General features: G+C 40.2%; 1 protein-coding gene across 1 annotated transcript in view; it reads left to right on the top strand.

The window, feature by feature from the left end:
* Positions 1-21,114, top strand: part of ADAMTS6 (ADAM metallopeptidase with thrombospondin type 1 motif 6) — a 319,586-nt gene that overhangs the window by 44,566 nt on the left and 253,906 nt on the right. The window lies entirely within an intron of this gene.

Genomic DNA, 21,114 nt, shown 5'->3' with positions numbered 1-21,114 from the left:
CTGGGGGGAGGAAGTGGAGACTGGGCAGTCTGAGGGAGGATTGGGTGACCTGGAAAGGTTACACTTTGTCTTTTCCACACACCCTGGTCCCATAGAGATTCACTGGAAAAAATAATACAGCATAAGTCTCTATTATCTTTTCTACAGAACCCACCTAGTGGAAGTCCCGGGTCATCTATTGTCAGTGGAATTCTCTGGTAGCAGAGCTCCAGTGGAGCCAAGCAGGTGGCACTGCTGGGAGTCAGGGCTGGTGTGGAAGCCCAGAGCCTCTGTGAAGATGGTGCTGGCCTCATAGATATCTTGTGATTTACAAGGTTTGCGGGAGGGACCAGGGCTGGAATAATTCTCCCGTGGACCCGGGGCTACTAGATTTTATGGGACTCTTGTATGCAAGTCTTTTTTCTAATTTAAAACAAAATGATCACAATTATGGCATTGAGGCTATTAATGCTATACTAAACTTGCCTTTTAATTAACATAAAGACGTTCTATGGTTACATTTCAGTCTTAAAACATGTAGAATATAGTTAAGTTAATTCAAAATAGCCTACTTCTTACCTTTTAGAACAGCTGTTATATTAATTTCTTTCTGGGAGGGAGTTTTGTGCAGGAGGGCACTTCAGGCTGGGGTAGAAAGTTAGGATGCAGGAGGAGGTGTGGGGGTCTGGGAGGGAGTTTGGTGCAGGAGAGGATTCTGACCTGAGGCAGGTGGTTGGGGTGCAGGAAGGAGTGAGGGCTCTGGGAGGGAGTTTGGTGCAGGAGGGGATTCTGACCTGGGGCAGAGGGTTGGGGTGCAGGAGGGGGTGTGAAGTGCAGGCTCCGGCTGGGAGGCGCTTACCATGGGTGGCCTGGCCGGCAATGCCGCACCGCAGGGCTGAGGCAGGCTGCTTGCCTGCCATAGCCCCATCTCACTCCCAGAAGTGGCAGGCTGCTGGCATGTCTCTGCACGGCCCTGGAGAGACGGGGACAACATGTTTCCTTGTGCTGCCCATGCCCACAAGTGCCACCCCCACAGCTCCCATTGTCCAGTTCCCGGCCAGTGGGAGCTGCAGGGATGGTACTGAGGGTGGGGGCAGTGTGCAGAGCCACCTCCCCTCACCCCTGCCAGTGGCTGCAGAGAAGTGTCAGCATCCTGCCGCTTCCAGGAGCGGCGTGGGGCCATGGCATGCAGGCAGCCTGCCTAAGCCCTTTGCGCTGGCCCCCCCCTTCACCCGGGGCACTGGGCTGCAGCCCCTAAAGCCCTTGTGTTAATCTATCCCTGGGAGGGACCTGCAGCATATTCCATTGGAAAGGGAGAGGGGGACACAAAATTCTCTCCCTTCTAAATACGATGATATGGGGGAACATCTATGGGGGGGTCCTTGTGGAGACTTTAGATGCTTCAGGTTTTATGAGGAGTGGGGATGATCTGGCTCATGGAGAAACTGATTATAAACATTTTCTCCTGGCAGTGATGTAGCCCAGTGTTTCCCACCAATCTGTGATGCATGGGCTGTGCCTGCTCTGAGATGGTCCAGCAGTGTTGCTAGGCTTCAGCCCTTGTTTGCTGTCTTTTTTCTCTTACACACCTCTCTTGCAGTGATCCATATCAGGATTGCTGTCCCTTTTCCACACTGAAGCCTGTCTGGGCTTGCAGAGAAGTGTTCCTGCTCAAACTTGCTACTTACATGAAGCCCTGTCTTAGGTTCTCAGCTCATAGACCCTTGCTCTGCCAGGGAAAGGGGCTCTAATTTCAGGCAGCAACATAAAGGAATTGTGACTGTCTGGTTCTCAGCCCGTGGAACCTTACTTCTATAGGGAAAAAGGTGCTCAAAGTTTCAAAGGCAAGGAATCCCCCAGTCCCTGTCTCTGCAGGCAATTAAAGTGTAAGGAGCACTGCAGGCAGTCCTTGCTCTGAACAGAAGTGCTCCAATCCCACATGGGATTACAGTTCAGGTCAAATGGCCTATTACCTCTTTCCTGAAAACAAATCCATAGCCTTGTCTTTAGATATGGCTGGACTGTTTTGGCTGAAATTATATTGTGAACCAGTTGCTTTTGGCATTTTGCATTGCTTAATTTTAGATTTCTCAGTTATTTACTTTATTAAGAACCAAACTCTTTATTGCATGTGTATTGCTGGCTCCAAACATTTAAAAGGATGTACCTAATCAGAAAAGGTATTTACACCAACTGCTGAACTGAGCCAGAGAATATTACACATTTTATAATGTTGCCATGTTTTAATCAGTTTTAACCCAAATAAACCAGTATGGTTGTAAATTATGACTAATTATGTAATTAGATTGTAGAACGTACAGTTTAGCAGATGAAGAATCAAGACGGGAAATTCAATCAGCACTTTGGCCTTAATTTCCATTGTTGGAATTTGTATAATTTTATTTGTCTGTTTGTTCTTTTGTACACATTTGTGAGCTAAAGCCCTGAGATACAGTCCAGGGTTTCATCCTTACCTCTGAACTTCTGGGCTTCTGCAGATATAAATTGGACCCTTAACATTTCTTACTTATAGATTTTTGTAGCTGAAAGGAATAAAACAGACTCTGGGAATTAAGGGAACATGGAACAATAAAGAAGTTAGAATGTGATTCTGAAAAACTGCTTACTACATGGCAAATGTCAACCAGCAGGTGATTTGCAGCTAATTAACAAGAGCATTATGTGAATGGAATGTTTTCTAATCACTAAAAAGGGAGTTATTTTTCATTTGTTAGCTGAGCTGTGATTTTCAGTTGGTTAGCAGGTGTCTTCAGATTTAGTTTATAAAATTTGTGTGTGCGCAGTGACAGGGGTAGAGAGGTGGGGGAAGGTATACCCATAGACTGCCTAATCTTTTCCAGATGGCCACAAAGAGTTTTATTAAATACCAAATCCAGAAAAGTGACCAGTATCACAAAATAAAGTCTAGACTTTTGTGTTTTTAACTGAAGGAAAGTCTGAAGGTTTCATTTAACACTGGAGATGCACCGAATGACTAAACAAATATATACTTTCATCTCAATTTAAAATGGAAACTTTGAACCTAATACTGAAAACACTTTAGCTTAACTCATGTAAACACACAAACACACTGAACTCAATGGTACTGCTCATTGAGTAAAACCATTCACATGAATAATTTTTTGCAGGGTTCAGGCCAAAATTAATCACTCAAGGCAAGACTGCCTCACCATTTTGTAGGTATGTTGATGGGTAGAAGGTAAGGTACCTTTTCTCATCTCTTGTACGGCCTGCTAAAGACAAGGCACAAATGTATTCCTTGGACTTATGGGAGCAGGGACTTCTCTCCTCACTTCCTCAGATTGCTCGGTACTGCAATGGTGCTGGAGAGAAGGTAAGGCCTCCTCTTCCCTCAGTGCACTAACTCACTGAGGGGGACTGGTACACACAGAAAAATAAGATGCACATTTAGATGGCGTGTAGCAGTAGGCATGCTGTTCTTACGTGCTAGGGGGCTTGAGAATGCCTACCAGTGACCCATCAGGGGTGACGCAGCTCCATATTGTCCTCAGTTTAAAGCTGTGTCAAAATAGCACAACTGAATGATTAAAAGTACTTTGGGATGAATTCATAAGAAACTAATTATTCATAAGAAACTAATTAGGAGTAGAAACTAATTATTCTGTAAATAGCAATGCTATTAAAGCCTGGTTTAGATTAGAAATAAAACTTGTTCCTGTTACACACTGAGCTTACTACAGAAGAAAAAAAATCAATGAAAAACTATTTTGTGTGCTACACTTTTTTTTAATCAGGCATTTACCTTCTGACTCTGAGTCTCACAAAGGGTCATAAAACTATTCAAATGATAGTTTTTCCAGGAAATGTGCTTGGATGTAATAGCTTGGGATATCTGTTAGAACATTCAGTTAATATTTGGCCAGATATCTAAGCAATGACTTTCTAGCAGTCCGAAATGTCATATTTTTGTCTTCTTTTTTAAAGAACATAGACTTGTTTTTGGTACACTAAATCAAAATCCTAATTTTTTTTTTCGTTCTCTGCCCCATACTTTGAGGCAAAATACCAATTTTATTTTCATGAGTGACTGGCATAATAATGAATCTTCTAGTGCATAGCTCTGCTGCTCCTTCTTAATAATCCAGAAAAACATATTAGGCCAATTTAATCCTTGGATTTTCACCAAAGATGAATTTGATAAGTGACTGCAATCTCTTGCATAAATTCTACCTCTCACCATACATAACTACCTACTGCATTTTCATTTTTCTTCACTTTTTCAACATCAGCATGGACAATTTTCTATAACTTTATGACCAGATTGTATTAGATTACTTGTGTATAAGAACACATTTAAGACATATGTTTTTACTTAAAAGATTGTATATTAATTGCAAATTAATTCTAGTGATTAACCGCTAATCCATTTAAGTTTAGTTCAGCAGTCTGAAGTTTGTGCTAGTTGAGAGATCTATTTTAACGTAGATAATGCTCATTCATGCTTTGAGGTCAATGACAAAACTCTGATTGAACTTAAGGGGGGCAGGATTGAGTTCCAGTTTGGGGTCATATGTTCACTTTACTCATAAAAATAGCCCCATTGAAGGTGAGCAAGATTTGGTCCATGGTATTTAGCCAATTCCTAAAATATTTTAACATAGCTTTACAAGATAAGATACTGAAATTAAATGTGTGTGTGTGTGTGTGTGTGCGTGCGCGCACGCACACATATGTGTATGTGAGCCTTTAAATAAATAAATATATATATTAAATATATGCCCTTAAATAAATAAATAAATAAATATACACAGTGTGCCTTGAACATTTTTTAATTAGAACTGATGTTTTCTTTTTAATTGATTTATATCCATCATTACATTCTAGTCACTGTTCTTATAGATTAAAAGCCAGTTTAAGTGAAGACAGATCACTTCTAAATTAATTGTGAAACTGTATTCTATGTGTTGTAAACAGTTTCCAATGTGATTAGCACTGCTTACAGATGAGCGTTTGGGCTTGGTTTATGAGTTGTAGTCAGAGTTAGTTCAGACTAAAGAGGTGATCCTTAACAGGAAATGTCTGGATATTTTCTAGTCAGAGAGCAGGTGCGAGTAGGCAGGAACAGAGGATATTGAGTTGTCTAAAGTAGAAAACTACCTCCCAGCTCATGATTGGAATTGTGGCTGCTTAGTTTCACCATTACGCTATAATATGGAATATAGCTTAGAAGGTTATTCTGTCTTTAAAGGAACTGAATGATAAAGATATCATCCTTTATACAAAAAGCAAAAATTCCTATACTTAACTGTTATCAGTTTCATAATTGTGCATCATTATTTTAAAATGAAGATGGTTGTGTGGTCTGTTAATTTGTACCAATGTTTATTCAGTGATAATTGTTAAAGATCTGTTTTACAGTAGGTAAGATAAGATGCTTCTGTTTAAACTCATGTCAAAACATGTTTAAACAAAAGAGTTTTGATAAGAAAGTAACCTTGCAGGCTCTGATACTTACACAATTTTTTTTTCTTTGCTTAACTTCGAGATGTAATGTTAGTATTCTGAGATAGTACATGTTAGTATGGAAAACACTCACATTTGTTTACATGTAAAATATACTCAAATTAAAATGATAAATAGAGAGAACATACATTCTTTTTTGAACTTACACTCTGAGCTTTAGAAAAGCATATACAACACATTCTCATGTGTGTGAAGTAAACATGTTAAAGAATATTATGAGTGCAATAGAAATATAGAAACAAATACTTTTTTAGCAGTTAGCTCTGAAAGCATTTTTATAGAGTTTATAGTTACATTTATTAATAGAAAATGTTTCTGAAGTTACAAGGAGAGACTAAACATATTTTGGTCAAATCCTGTACTGTGCTTAAATTAATGCCTTACAGAATGAATAAGGGTGGAAGAGTCTGGCCCACTGCAGAGAATTATGTATATAGTTAGTTGGTAGCCCATTCAACAACAGACATGATTTGTGTGATGCTGCTCTTTCCACTATGTTATATACTGTCTCCTTTTACCATTCTCTTTATTTTTCTTCCTTTCTGTTGATGCCCTATAAACTGGTCATTGTTGGGTTATGAAAATATGACAGCCTGCCCAATGGGAATGTGACATAAGTGGTAAATTTGGTGATTATTAACCTTTATAATTTTATTCACCTGCATTTGTATCTTATCTTTCTGGTGTTAATTTTAGCCTGTGAGATGCTAGGGGATTCTCTGTTACTTTGGAGTGGTATCTAATCATGTTTAGATCTTGTTGCTCAGTAGGCAAACTTCCATGATATCACCAATAGACCTAGGCAAATAATGGATTCTTCAGTTCTTTCACAATTTGGAAAAGTTAACCTATCTGTGCCAAGATATATTTTTTTTTAACTCTTGATTTGCTATTGGTTATTAATCCAACATAGTATCTTTAAATGAACAAAGAGTTCCATTTCTTTATTCATTTGAACCAGGGATGCTGTAGTCCAGCACTGGAAAGAAAAAGACTGAATGCTTTGTTGCTGTGTATACAGACTGCAAAGAACTGAAGCTTGCTACATGCCCCCATTTTTTTTAACTTTTCAAAATTGTGAAAGAACTGAAGAATCCATTATTTACCTAGTTGTGTTGGCAGTCTCATTGAAAGTATCAGAATTTTTCACTTTTAAGTTCTTTTGATGATATAAAATAACAGTAGCAAGACAAGATAGATGAGATAATATCTTTTATTGATGAAAGAGAGACGCTTTCTAGCTACAGAGAGTTCTTCTTCAGGTCTGGGAAAGATGGAACAGATTGTTTAACATAAATAGTTAGCGCATGTTTTATAAAGAACAGGAGTATTTGTGGAGTACTCCTGTTCTTTTTATGGATACAGGGTTGCTACTCTGAAACCATATATTTTAAGGGTTTCAAAGTGAAGTGGCCTGTTAACACAGTCAAAAAAGGGAGGTTAGTAGGTTACAGATTGTTGTAATCAGCCATAAACCCAGTGTCTTTATTAAGACCATGATTTTTTTGTGTCTAGAAAAGTTATATCCTGGGACTAACATGTCTACAACAACAGTGCAAACATAAAATATTAGGTTTTTTCCTTTTCTTTACACCATGTGCCAGAATCTCTTGCCCTATAAATATGTAAAAAGATCCTATTAGAAATAGTTAAAAGGATATCCCCATTGTGTATATTTCAAATTATAAGCTGCTCCCAGGAGCTATTTTTAGAAACACCATGTAATACAAACTAGACATGAGAAATTCTTGGTATCTCAGTTTTAATAATATCTAATTCTTATACAGCACTTTTCATCGGTCGATCTCAAAGTGCTTTACAAAGGAGATCAGTAAATGAGAGTTTATATTTTATAATGACAAAAATATGTAATCTATAAGCTATAAATTCACTGGTTCTGTATAATATAAGAAGGGAAGAGAGTACTAGTCCTGTGCCCCACACATCTATTTGCTGGTCCCAAGAAAACGGCAATGTCATACCCTTGTGATATGAGCCAGGATTTAGAGGTGGGGATCAGGGTGATTGGTTAGGTGGCAACTTCCAGGAGCACCAAATCAAGTGCAGGGGGAAGGGAGGGGGACATTGCTTTGCTGTTTTGTTTTGGTTTATTTGGTTGGGGGCACCAAAAACTTTTTCCACCTTGGGTGGCAAAACACATAGTGCCAGCCCTGGCCAAGGGGAGCACTGCTAGCCTAAGGTTTTAAAATATTTTAAAAAACGTACATTTTGGGAAGATTTGAGAGACATTTCAGTTATTATTGACTAGGAAGAGAGTGGGTAAAAATCACTTTTCTCAGTATAAAAATATATTCTCACAACCATTCAGCTGCATAGCTGAAGTTGGCCAGGTGTGGGTGGCAGGCCTCTGGGCCCAGAAGAGGGGCCCAGATAAACTCCTAATCCCCATGCAGGTGAACAGAACGCCACTAATGGGCCTGTTCAACTGGGGATGTAGTCAAACACTTGTCCAAGTCAGCCTGGTAGAATCCCCAGATCCAGCAAAAACAAATATCCACCTACAATGCATCTATGGGGATTTGCGGCTGTGCCTGACCACCAGAGTACCAGCGAGGCCGCCTGCCATGACGAACTATGTTGAGTCAGTCTGGCCTTGAAGCTGGCCTACCCCGTGATCTTGGGATGTGACTGGCAATTGTTTTGTCAGGTCTTGCAAGAGTGGAGTAAGCTCCCCACAGACATAAGGAGAATGGAGCCAGCAAAAAGGGTGCTCCTGGGCCACCAAAATCCCTCTGACTGACCGAGATGCTTGTTCAAAGCCGTCCCATGAAAGGGACCCAGAGGAGGACGGAGAGGGGTGGCTGGACATTGATGGGGACTTCCTGAAGGAACAAAGGGAGGACCCAACCCTAAATCGGGCTTGGGAACAAGTGGTGAACCCGAACCCTCGTGACATTTGAACAAGTCACCGCCACCACCCAATAGCTGCCAGAACACTGGGCTACCCTCTTGGCTCTGTATTTTACCAGCCCAGACTGCCTACTCTGCCTACCTAGACCCCTCAGGAGGCGCTGGAATACAGAAAAGTGAAGGGGGCCATCCTGGACCAGACTGGCATCAGTTCTGGGACATACTGCAAATTATTCAGCCGTGAATGGTACCTGCTTGGGGCCAGGCCTAAGGCAGTAGCCGAGCAACTCCAGGATTACTGCTGGTGATGGCTGGAACCAGAGAAGCTGACCGGTCCAGCTGGCGGAGATGGTAGTGCTGGAGCAGTTTACCCACATCCTTCCTGATGGGGAGAAGGAATGGGTGCAATGGCACCACCCAGCAATCCTTGCTGGGCGTGTCTCCTTAATGAAAGGTTACCTGACTACCAAAGTGTCAGAGCAGCAGACCCGTGAACCAAGGATCCAGGTCACCCAACTGAGCGGGAAACACATGACTCCGGTAGGATGCTCCTGATGCCAACACAGGCCACCTGCGACCACGACAACCCCCAGCCAGAGCTACATGGGGATCAGTCTACACTGTCACCCAGCACTATTCCTTAGTGAGGTCTCAAGATCTGATGCCAGCCTTGACAGAGCTGTCCTATAATCATTCTTTAAAGAGGACTCCTAGCATCCACTTCCTGACTCTGAGGTCTCTTAGATTTTGCTCTGGTGATTAATAATCTGGACAATCACTCAAAGAAGAAAGAACAGTTACTTAACCTGCAGTTGCTGCAGTTCTTTGAGATGTGTTGCGCACATGGATTCCATGACCTGCTTCCCTTCACCTCTACTTCCTATACCATCTGTATTCTATGGGTAAAGGAATGACGGATAATTGGACTCACACTGCCCAGTATGCCCTCAGTTGGGGGTCATGGGTCACAAAGTCATCCAGAGTGCAGTCATGGCCCCAGTGGACACTGCTGTCTAAAAGAATCAGATTTTGTGTGCATTGGGTGTGTGCACACCACAAGTGGAATCTATGTGAACAATACATCTTGAAGAACCACATTTACTGTAAGGTAAGTAACAGTTCTTTGTCTACCTTAAGTTAATATATATAAGATACCAAATCTTTCAGTTCATTGGCGATCATGACAAATGCTAATACTGCAGTGATGAAAGCTATCTAAGTATCTGTCAGTGGATAGTCCCATTTGATATTACTCTCTGAGGGCTTGTGTACACGCTGGGGTAATGTACACTATCGATGATTTCTAAGTGCACTAATATGTTGTGTATTAATTGGTCCGTGTATACCCTGCTGCTGGCATAACATGTTAGTGCACTTTAGAAACCACAGCCCCATAGTACGTATTACCCCACCATGTAGACAAGTCCTGAGACTGTTCTGTGGGATATGTGAAATGAATCACTGGCCTTAATATAGTTCATAGAAGACAGGTGCCTACATTACAGAACTCATTACCATGGTTGGCGCTCTTTTTGGCAGTCAAACTATACACGCCCCAGAATTAATGGACACAGAACCTGAACTATTTTCTCCACCTTAAACTATACATTCCCAAGAATTAATGGACATGGTATCTGTACTATTTTTGCAACCTTATTATCTATTTAAGGTTGCCCGATTTAAGTTGAGGATAAAACACATTTGTGAAATGGTGTGGGGAAGCTTGCACTGCTAGTCTGAATGCAGTGCACATTCTGTGAGTAAATGGAAATCATAATTTTCTAGTAAAGCTGATCTAGTGCCTTTGAAGAGTAATACACTGATTTAAGAATACTTAGAAATGTAAAGAACAATAATAAACAAAAATGTGTACTGTTGCAGATTACTAAATAACTATGTATATAACTCTTTAATTTACTTCCTCTTTTGAGTTATCCAAAATAAAGAACATGCTTTGAGCAATTATGAATTTTTCATCTTTATAATAATTTAAACTTTATAAGATGAACTTTGATCCAGTGCCAAGGTTCATTTTCTATCCCTGTAAATTTCTCTGCAGTACAGTGAGATGTGTAGTTTTGTCAAACGTGTTGTCTGATAATTTGCTGTGTGGTCATATTCTGTCTTTAAACATCAATTGTTATCTTGAATTGTATGTGATCTAACTACGGTATTTTTACTTAGGAATAAAGCAGTTTAAATGAGCAAAAATAACTTTTCTTTTCTATAGTTATTAAAATGTGTTTTAATGGGATGCAACTTTTTTTTAGTACCTATTTTAGGTTCTGTGTAATTATCATGCTATCTAAAATGCCAAATCATAGCATCAGTCATTGGATTAAGAAGAGAAAGAAGAGTACTCAGGTCATTTAGTTAGAATATCAGTTATAAGCTTTGTTGATTAGATTTCTTCCAAACTTGCCACGTAGTTACCTCATGTGACTTACAGTTAACACACATTCTGTTATTTTTATAATCAATGCACTATTTCTGCTAAGTGGTCAGTGATAGCAGACTTTTACAACTGCACAGATTCTCACAAAGATCAGTGGGATGGCAGGCAAGCATAAGGTTCTGTCTGAGTGGATTGCCTTGCAAGATTAGGGACTAAGCTCGGAAACAAGTGAGAGTTGGCACAAGCTTAATTTACATAACTAATTGTCACTTACTAGGAGGGGGTAAGTCACCAAAAGATGGTATCTTCCCTATTACCACTATACTGCTAACTTCAAAATAGGGTATGTATGTTCCTGAGGGAGCAGGAAGTGCTTGATGACCACTCAGCGCTGATATCAGCTGAATCACTGGTGCACATGCTGTAACATTGTGGTGAGAGCAACAAGTGAGAGTAACAAGTCATAACACTATCATGATTTTTAGTGTCTAAGGTGCCACAAGTACTCCTGTTCTTTTTGCAGATACAGAGTAATACAACTGCTACTCTGAAACCTATCATGATTTTAGTTACTTTTTTACATTTCATGTCAGTTCTGTCTCTAGAAGCACTTAAGAAACAGATGTAAATCATAACATTTGTGTGGCTAGGAGTCAAGAACTAGTTTTTTCTTACTCAGGAATAGTACATTGAGCTACTAACTCTAAAACTTCAGGCCAGTGAAACTCATGTTTCCCAGAAATGATTGCATTCAGCCTTAAAGAGGGGTATCATGTTTATATAAACCTTACTGGACTTTTAAATGGAAGATCTTTTGGATAGCATTGATAGGGCAATTGGAGAGACTTTCATACTTCAACCAGATTACAGGCAATTTTCCCATTTATTTCTATTGGCAGCTTGGAAAAGGGATTGCTAAGTGATGGGATAAATAAGGGGAAAAAGGGTCAGCAAGTTCTATAACTTACACATCAATTTAGCTGTAATGAAAGATATTGCTTACATTGTAATCTTAGTACATTTAATCCTATTTTAAAATTGGAAGAGTGTAGGTAATGATGATAAATATTCATTGTCCAAATTATTTTAGAACAAACTCTACCCTACTAGCTCTTTGAACCACCTGCCAAATTGAGTGATATATTATGCAATCCTGGAAAATATATTTGGAAACCTCTGCTGCCAAGGTAATCTGTTTGATGTTGTGTGGTACCGGGTGTTTCAGTGGTGGTTTTTCAATATTTTTTTTTTTATATTACCTACACATGTAAAGTGTAATGCAATGACTTTATTAAGCTTCTATTAAACATCCACCACTTCACAAAGGACAGGTATTTATCACATCAAACATTAACACATTATAAGGTTATTTCTGTTGAAAACAATAGCAACATTTTATTTTAAAAAGGCAAGTATTTCAAGTTACAGTACAAAATTAAATTCCTTCACTAGTTAACAGGGTGTATTATATAATGATACCCCATGCAAAAGTGCACTTTTCTGATACCAGCTCATTAAAAAACAGCTATGACTAGAATTAGTGCAGTTTATTCAGATTAAAGGTCTATATATTCTCCCCTGCTAATCTTAATTAAACTTTATTAATTTTCAACTGTTTTTATGCCACTAATCTTTTTCTGAAATAAGAGTTTGGAATTTTTGGCTATCGCTTAATTTGACAGTCATGAAAATAGCTAGGATTGATGTAAGAAGTTATTTAAATTACTGCTTTTAATCCTGATTTAAGTCAGCAAGCAGGAACCCTGGATTTAAATACCTGATTTTAATTTTGTGTTCCATTTGTACTTCAGTTATTTTCGTAAAGAAAGGTTCATTTTCTCTGGTTGGTAACCATTAAAACATGTTGGTTTGCAACCAAATATAGCCTTTATATACTAAACTTGGCACTACTTTTCACTAACTAGGAGGATACGCTATGCCTATATGCATTTATTTAAGCAATTATATAACTTACATTTATTCAAGATTCTTAATTTTTATATTTTTTCTTACGTTAGAAAATGGTGAATGATGCATGTATTTGCTCGATGATGATTTTTTGCTTGGGAGTTGTGTCAAACTGCATTTGGATAGAAATTGGAATTTGATTAAAAAGATACAAAACCAGCATTTTAAGATACCTTTTATTATTTAATAAAACTACCTTAAATGTGCTGGATATGTAAAGAGAAAAATACATTTATCAAAACGTGTTTCATTTCAAACAAACTGATTTAATAAACAAGAGAGAGATTATCTGGAGTTAGTGAATTGAAAGAATGTCTCTGGTCACCCATAGGCTGGTTTTCAAGGGGATTACTGCCTAAAAATGCAGATAGATTCCTTTTCATGGTATTTTGAGAAGAGCCTCATCAGGTTATGTATCTACCTTCCATAGATATAAATGGAAATTCAAATCAATTTGAGTTAGGTGCCTCACCTGCTTTAGGTGCTTTTGAAAAGACTGGTAGGCGCTGCTCTGCATCTGTAGGCACCTAAATAATTTGCAAATCTGGCCTTATGTCCTTCAGATTTTTAAGACTAGTAGATATCCTCCTCCCCATCTTTTTTTTGTTTTTCTATGCTTAAATTGGAAGAGGAAAACCAACTTTCTTGCTTTTTCAACTCAAAACAGGTTTCTCAAATTTAAATGAACTAGTTCAACTGAAGAAAATATTCTCTTCACATCTTCTAGTTAAACTGCAACCAAAAGTAATTAGAGCAAAATCTTTTCTCCCCACCAGAAACTGAAAATACTTACATTTTGAAAAAGTTAAATACCAGCATCTTCTCCAGTGTAAAGAGTGAAAATAATATATATTTAATGCAGCACATGATATTGTGACATATTTATAAAGCTTCAGTTGACCTCAAATGTTAAGATATTCCCCCCCATTCTGTATATAATTAGCTCATTAAAATATGAAATGATCTTATTGATGCAGCATATTTTTTTTACTTAAATTGTTTTAATAGACTATAGTAAGTTTAGGCTTTAACATAGGTTGTCATAATTTCAAGTTTCGTTTTAAACAGGTTTATATTTAAAAGGAAAAAGTTATTGAATTTAAAATAAATTCTGATTTAACTTAAAAAAAACATTCTTTTTATTTTTTAAAAATCCATTTTTATCCATTTTTACCGCCAAGCATCCACTACTTTATTCTTTGAGAACCCAAAGATTCATGTCTCCTAGTGAGTTTATTGGGCTTCAGTTCAGCACAGTGGGGGCTGAAAGTTGTCATTTCAATGATTAGGCACATTAACTCTGAGCTACGTAGTATAAGCTGATAATTTTCTGGTTAAGAGCTAATCAAAGTTCTCTGTATTTTTCAGCCGTATTTTCAGTTAAATATTTTAGTGGAAGTTAATTCCTCATTGATTGTAGAAGTCATGATCGATGTGCTCACTGATGTATAAAGGCTGCATCCATACTAGTTGTCAGAACTTATTGATGAACTGGAAAAAAAGGAATACACTTTCTTCTTCGAGTTGTATTGTCCACACTGATTCCACTCTTGGTACACATGCATGTGAGATTGGATTCTCTGGTAATAGCAGAGTCTGTTGGGCTGTATCTGTGCCTCATGCGCCCTCATGACCACCATAGCCAAGAGTATAAGGAATGGTAAAGCCTCAACCTCAGTTCCTTCCTACTGCCCGTGACTTAGATGGAACTCTTCACCATTTAAAGAGATTAGCAGACCTAATGTTATTCTAATAGTAAGTTCTTAAATAAGTTCATTTTCAACTCTTTGGTATTTATTTTTTTGAAGTTATTTATTGTAGTTTTAATAAGACTTGGGGCATAGATAAGTTGTCTTGCTCTCCTACCCTCCCGTATATAGTCTAGCATGGCCAAGAGCAATTCTCCGGGATTTCACATCTGCTCCCTGTGCAATTTGGCAGTGGCCATAAACAACAGTACACATGGTACCTGAGCACTGTTCAGTGTGCAAGAGATATTGGAAGTGCACTTTGAAGGCTTGAGAGGGTAGATTGAAGCGTCATCTTCTGCAGACCTCTGTGCACGCATTGTCTGACCCTGGCATTCAGCTGAAGAGACCAGCACCTCCGTCTCAGTCACACTCCTCTAGTACCCCTGTGAGCTGAGGTGACACCCCAAGCTTGAGGGACAATCAAAAATCTCACTCCAGGTTTAACAAAGAAGAGGTGTCACAAGGAACACAGCTGAAAGGGCGAGGGAAGGTATAGATCTTTTTTCCCAGCTAGGAGACAGAAATCTGATCCATCAGAGCCTCAAGGGTGAACCTTGCATAAGCACTAAAGTGAAACTAGCACCAACAGTCACTTCTTACTGTAATCACTATGCTGCCCATGGTACTGCTCAGGCACCACTTTCACCCACCAGCACTCAGTGACTCTGTGCCAGTGGCAGTGGTGCCAAGAAAAATTGTACCAGACTCATTGGCACAGGTTATAGGATACCAGCAGCACGTGCAGCAGCGAGTGACTCATTGATACCCAAAACCTTACCTACACTGAAGCACTTCTCAGCACTGGCAGACTTAGTAGTGGGGCTGGTAGCAAAGTCTCTGACCCTGGTCAGACAGAGGCACTAAACAGAAGAGGTTTCTTTTGATTGATCAGTGCTGGCCAAAGACCTGACTGCCTAAGGTACACTGGAATGGTACCTTTGGAAGAGGACTTTACTTTCTTTCATAGAATCATAGAATATCAGGGTTCGAAGGGACCTCATGAGGTCATCTAGTCCAACCCCCTCCTCAAAGCAGGACCAATCCCCAACTAAATCATCCCAGCGCCAGGGCTTTGTCAAGTCTGACCTTGAAAACCTCTAAGGAAGGAGATTCTACCACCTCCCTAGGTAACCCATTCCAGTGCTTCACCACCCTCCTAGAGAAAATTTTTTCTTAATATCCAACCTAAACCTCCCCCACTGCAGCTTGAGATCATTACTCCTTGTTCCGTCATCTGCTACCACTGAGAACAGCCTAGCTCCATCCTCTTCAGAACCCCCTTTCAGGTAGTTGAAAGCAGCTATCAGATCCTACCTCATTCTTCTATTCTGCAGACTAAACAAGCCCAGTTCCCTCAGCCTCTCCTCATAAGTCATGTGTTTCAGCCCCTTAATCATTTTTGTTGCCCTCTGCTGGACTCTTTCCAATTTTTCCACATCCTTCTTGTGGGGGAGGGGGGGCCCAAAACTGGACACACTACTCCAGATGAGGCCTCACCAATGTCGAATAGAGGGGAATGATCACTTCCCTTGATCTGCTGGCAATGCCCCTACTTATATAGCCCAAAATACCGTTAGCCTTCTTGGCAACAAGAGCACACTGTTGACTAATATCCAGTTTCTTGTCCACTGTAACCCCTAGGTCCTTTTCTGCAGAACTGTTGCCTAGCCACTCAGTCTCTAGTCTGTAGCAGTGTGTGGGATTCTTCTGTCCTAAGTGCAGGACTCTGCACTTGTCTTTTTTGAACTTCATCAGATTTCTTTTGGCCCAATCTAGGTATATACTAGACTCACCCTTTTCTTTCAAACATTGCAAGGTCATGTTTAATATATTTCGACATCCTGTTAGGCCTGATCTAAACCAGAAAATTAGGTTGGCATAACTAAGTTGCTCAGGGGTTTAAAAAATCCACACCTCTGAGTGACATAGTTAAGCCAAGCTAAGTCTCCGTGTAGACAGCACTAGGTCAACAGAAGAATTCTTCTGTTGAACCAGCTACTGCATGTCTCATCCAGGAGTGCAACATACTGTCTTCCTTGGAATGTTACCCATTTCTGCTGTGGATAACTCAGTGGGATGCAGATAGAAAATACAAGGAGGAATTGCTGAGAGGCACCGATAAGTCTGGAGGGAAAGCACTAACTGCCCATTGGCCAAAACTCTGATGAGGCAGGACTTAATGTCTCAGACAGGGCAGGTAGGGCAGACCATTGCTATGACAATGAGGTGGTTTTTCTTGCTCCAAGTGCTTGGCATCCCTTGTGAAGTCCAAGCAACTAGTGAGGTCTTACCCTTTCAGGAAAAGAAGCTATTTAATACTGGCACTGTATTAATATACTGTATTTAATACTAGCACTGATTTACATTTGATAAAGGACACCAGAGCAGCCCTTCACTCTCTGGGTTTAAATGTTCCAGCCCCGATGAAAAATAACATCTCCCACAATCCTCTTTCAGGTTCAGGCCTTAGCCGCAGTTTTACCCTCAGTAGCACCCTTCAGAGTAGCCAAGGCAGCCCAGCAACAGAGTCAAGTGCAGAGGAAGAAATTTTGATGAGACTGTAAACAGCTGATATGGATCCACTCGCTGCCACTCAGTTTTGCAACTACTTTTTTTATTCCAGTGAGGCCTGGGCTGGGATTATCTTGAATCGGTGGGTCCATGAGATTGTGATCCAGGGGTGTCACATCCAGATTGAGACTATTCCACCTCCTGTTCCTCTTTAGGGGCCCTTCTTATGGGACACTTGAGACAAGAAGTTGGCTCCCTCCTACAACTGGGGGTGGTAGTGCAGGTTCTTCAAAAATTTTAAGGGAAAGAGTTCTAACATAAACATAAGACCATACTCCCATTACTACTTCTTTCTAAAGAAAAAAAGGGGACGGAGACCCATCCTGCATCTTTAATGTTCAACAGTTTCATTCGTCATTTTAAATTGAGGATGGCCAACCTGCCTTCTGTCATCTGCTCCTTTGATCCTATGGACTGGTTCACAATTCTCAACCTGCAATGCACCTATTTCATATTTCAGTGCTTCTAGCACACAGAAAATGCCTCAATTCCTGGTGAGATTGCCACATTACTGGTATAGGATCCTACCCGTAGCCTTATCCACTCCTTTCAGGATATTTATCAAAGTTCTTGCCATAACATCTGAACATCTCAGAAGGCAAGGAATCCAGGTATATCCTTATCTGGACTACTGGTTGATATGATCCTCATCCCTGAATTAGTTATTCATTCACAAGACTCTAGACTTCTTAACTTCTCTGCGCCTCAGGGTCAACAAGGACAAATCCGCAGACCTCAGCACAAAGCATCACATTCATTCACAGTCTGATGTACACTTTTACACTGATACCCAGAAATTATCCTCCTAATAGCCCAAGCTTGGGCCAGGCCATTCTGGTACTTGATTCTAGTAAGACTGTCAATTCAGAAGCTCATGACATTAAGTTTATTCCTTGGTGAGCCTCTGGCTGAGAATTGACATTTCTATCTGACCTACTGTCTCAGGAAAACAGCCACGTCCTACATCTGTACCCAAAGTCTCTAGGCCTGATGGCCTGTATGTTAGCTGGCTGACATCTGCTGAAAAGGATTGCTCCACAGCCGTCTTAGACATTCTACACCAAATTAGAAACCCCTCAACAAAATGAACTTATCAAGCCAAATGGAAACTATTCTCCATTTGGTCCAAACAACACACTGTGCTCCTTTGCTAGTGACAATCCCCATTATTTTGGACTGTTTGCTGTCACTGAAGCAGTCAGTACTATCTGTCAGTACAATTAAGTTTCACCTTAAGGTCACAGTCTCAGCAAATCATCCCCTAGTCCAGGGCTATGTGGTATTTTCTGACCCCACCATGACAAAATTACTTAAAGGACTTACCCGTTACTTTCCACTAGTCATAACCCCCCCTCCTATGTGGGATCTCAGTGTAGTGCTATTATATCACCCAGGAGAACAGGGATGATTCAAGTCCTTATGGGAAGACCTTATACCATCTTTCACCAAGACAAGGCACTCTCAGGCCTCACTCAAAGTTCCTGCCCAATGTTGTCTCAGGGCTTGGCTACACTGAGATTGGTCCCAGGAGAGACAAATCCATCACTTTCGCCCCAGACCCCGCACCCTCCTAGAGACGGCCCTCACTGTGGTTCTTTGAGAAGTGTTGTCCACAGAGATTCCATGACCCACCCTCCAGCCCTAATATGGAGTCCCATCACTTGGGATTCTGTATTGGCAAAGGAACTAAGAGGCCCTGCTCCTGATACACTTGGTGATTGTGGTCACAAGGGTTCCCAACGCACAGGTCCCAAAGGACGCTGTTAAAAATATTATCTTGTGCATATGAAGAATCTGTGTGGGCAACGCATCTCAAACAAAAATACTGTGTAATATGTAACTGTTCTTTCCTCTTTCAGCTGAGAGAACTTTTCTGATCTCTTACAGTTAGGGTTTTAGTGGATCTTGTCAGTATTGCAGAAGGGGCCAGGATTTACAGTAGAATTACACAAGCTTTGAAATCTTAACAGCCCATTAACAGGAGGCTATAGTTCATGAGATTTAATGGGTAGTTGTAAAAATGAGACAGGACTGTTTCAATTCAGAGGAGGAAAAGGACACCAAATGTTTGTTTTTCCTGTTTTTTCCCTGATTTAGGCTGTAATGAAAAGTATTTTCTCTTGATAAGTAGCACTATGAACATAACAAAGCTTCTATTTGCTGTATACATTAACTTCCTTTTCCATTCACAATCCCACAGTACTGCTTTAGAAAAAATCAAATTTGTGTCTGTTAGGGTTCCTTCCCTACTCTGAACTTTAGGGTACAGATGTGGGGACCCGCATGAAAGACCCCCTAAGCTTATTTACCAGCTTAGGTTAACAGTAAGCTGCCACCACCAAGCGTGTTCCAAATCTTAGGAGAGCGCCACTTGGAACTCTGCCTTCCCCTAACTTTTTCCCAAGTCCCTAACCTCACCTTTCCTGGGCAGATTTGAGACTAATTCTTCCCCCCACCCCAAGACCTTACACCCCTTTTCCTGGGTAGGCTTGAGAGTATACCCTCACCAATTAGTCCTGGTGAACACAGATCCAAAACCCTTGAATCTTAGAACAATGAAAAATCAATCAGGTTCTTAAAAGAAGAATTTTATTAAAAAGAAAAGGTAAAGTTCATCTCTGTAAAATCAGGATGGAAATAACTTTACAGGGTAATCAGATTCAAAGAGCCCCTCTAGCCTTAGGTTCAAAGTTATAGCAAACAGAGGTAAACCCTCTAGCAAAAGGAACATTTACGAGTTCAGAAAACAAAGATAAAACTAACACGCCTTGCCTGGCTGTTACTTACAAGTTTAAAATATGAGAGACTTGTGCAGAAAGACTTGGAGAACATGGATTGATGTCCTGTCCCTCTTAGTCCCAAGAGCAAATGCCACCAAAAACAAAGAGCACAAACAAAAGCCTTCTCACCCCCGCAACCCAGATTTGAAAGTATCTTGTCCCCTTATTGGTCCTTTGGGTCAGGTGTCAACCAGGTTACCTGAGCTTCTTAACCCTTTACAGGTGAAAGGATTTTGGTGCCTCTGGCCAGGAGGAATTTTACAGAATTGTACACAGGAGGGTTGTTACCCTTCCCTTTATAGTTATTACAGTGTCAAATGTTTGCATTCTTTAAATCAAATATTAAAGGACTTTGAAATAACACCTAGTTTGTTCAGTATTTTAAACATTGCAAGACTTGTGGGAATTCTTATAGGAACAGCCTTAAGCTAATGTCTAGGGTGGAATAAAATAAGAAGCCTTTGGATGTAGGACATTTTAAAAACAAAAGGACAATTAGTTACAAGACTTTGGAATAATTTCATAGAATCTGAAGACAAGAGTTATATCCTGGGACTAACATGCAGCCCTGGCAGAACGTCTCTGTTCCTCCAGGCCAGTACTTCAACCTCCCCTCCTTCAGCCTGGGTGTCTTAGGCCCCTCGATCACACAGGGAGCCCCTTGCAGTCCCGCTGTCAACACTGCCCTAACCTTAACCCCAACCCTACTCCCCTTAATTACTCACAACAGTAAACATAAAATGGTGAAAAAAATAAAAATTGATAGTAGTTGTTGAAATTGAAAAATAAATTAATTCTGCCAGGATATCCATACTCTTCATTGTCCAGAAGTGTACAGGGGGATTAGAGCTGTTCTAGACTTCCAACAACTCAGCAAATGGATGAAGAACACGAGATTTCAGATAGAAACTCTAGCTTTGATCATACCATCCCTATCCCAAGGAGCTTTCTTGCCTCAGTATTCCTAGCAGATGGTTATTTCCGCTTCCCCATATGACCATGTATCAGAGGGGTGGCCGTGTTAGTCTGGATCTGTAAAAGCAGCAAAGAATCCTGTGGCACCTTATAGACTAACAGACGTATTGGAGCATGAGCTTTTGTGGGTGAATCCAGCGAAGTGAGTATTCACCCACGAAAGCTTATGCTCCAATACATCTGTTAGGCCTGTTCTACACTACACATTTAAACCGAATTTAGCAGCATTAAACCGATTTAACCCTGCACCTGTCCACACAACGAAGCCCTTTATACCGATATAAAGGGCTCTTTAAACTGATTTCTGTACTCCTCCCCG

The sequence above is a fragment of the Chelonoidis abingdonii genome, chromosome 6 (assembly GCF_003597395.2).
Source record: "Chelonoidis abingdonii isolate Lonesome George chromosome 6, CheloAbing_2.0, whole genome shotgun sequence".
Taxonomy (NCBI): domain Eukaryota; kingdom Metazoa; phylum Chordata; order Testudines; family Testudinidae; genus Chelonoidis; species Chelonoidis abingdonii.
This window is presented reverse-complemented; position numbering and strand designations above follow the sequence as displayed.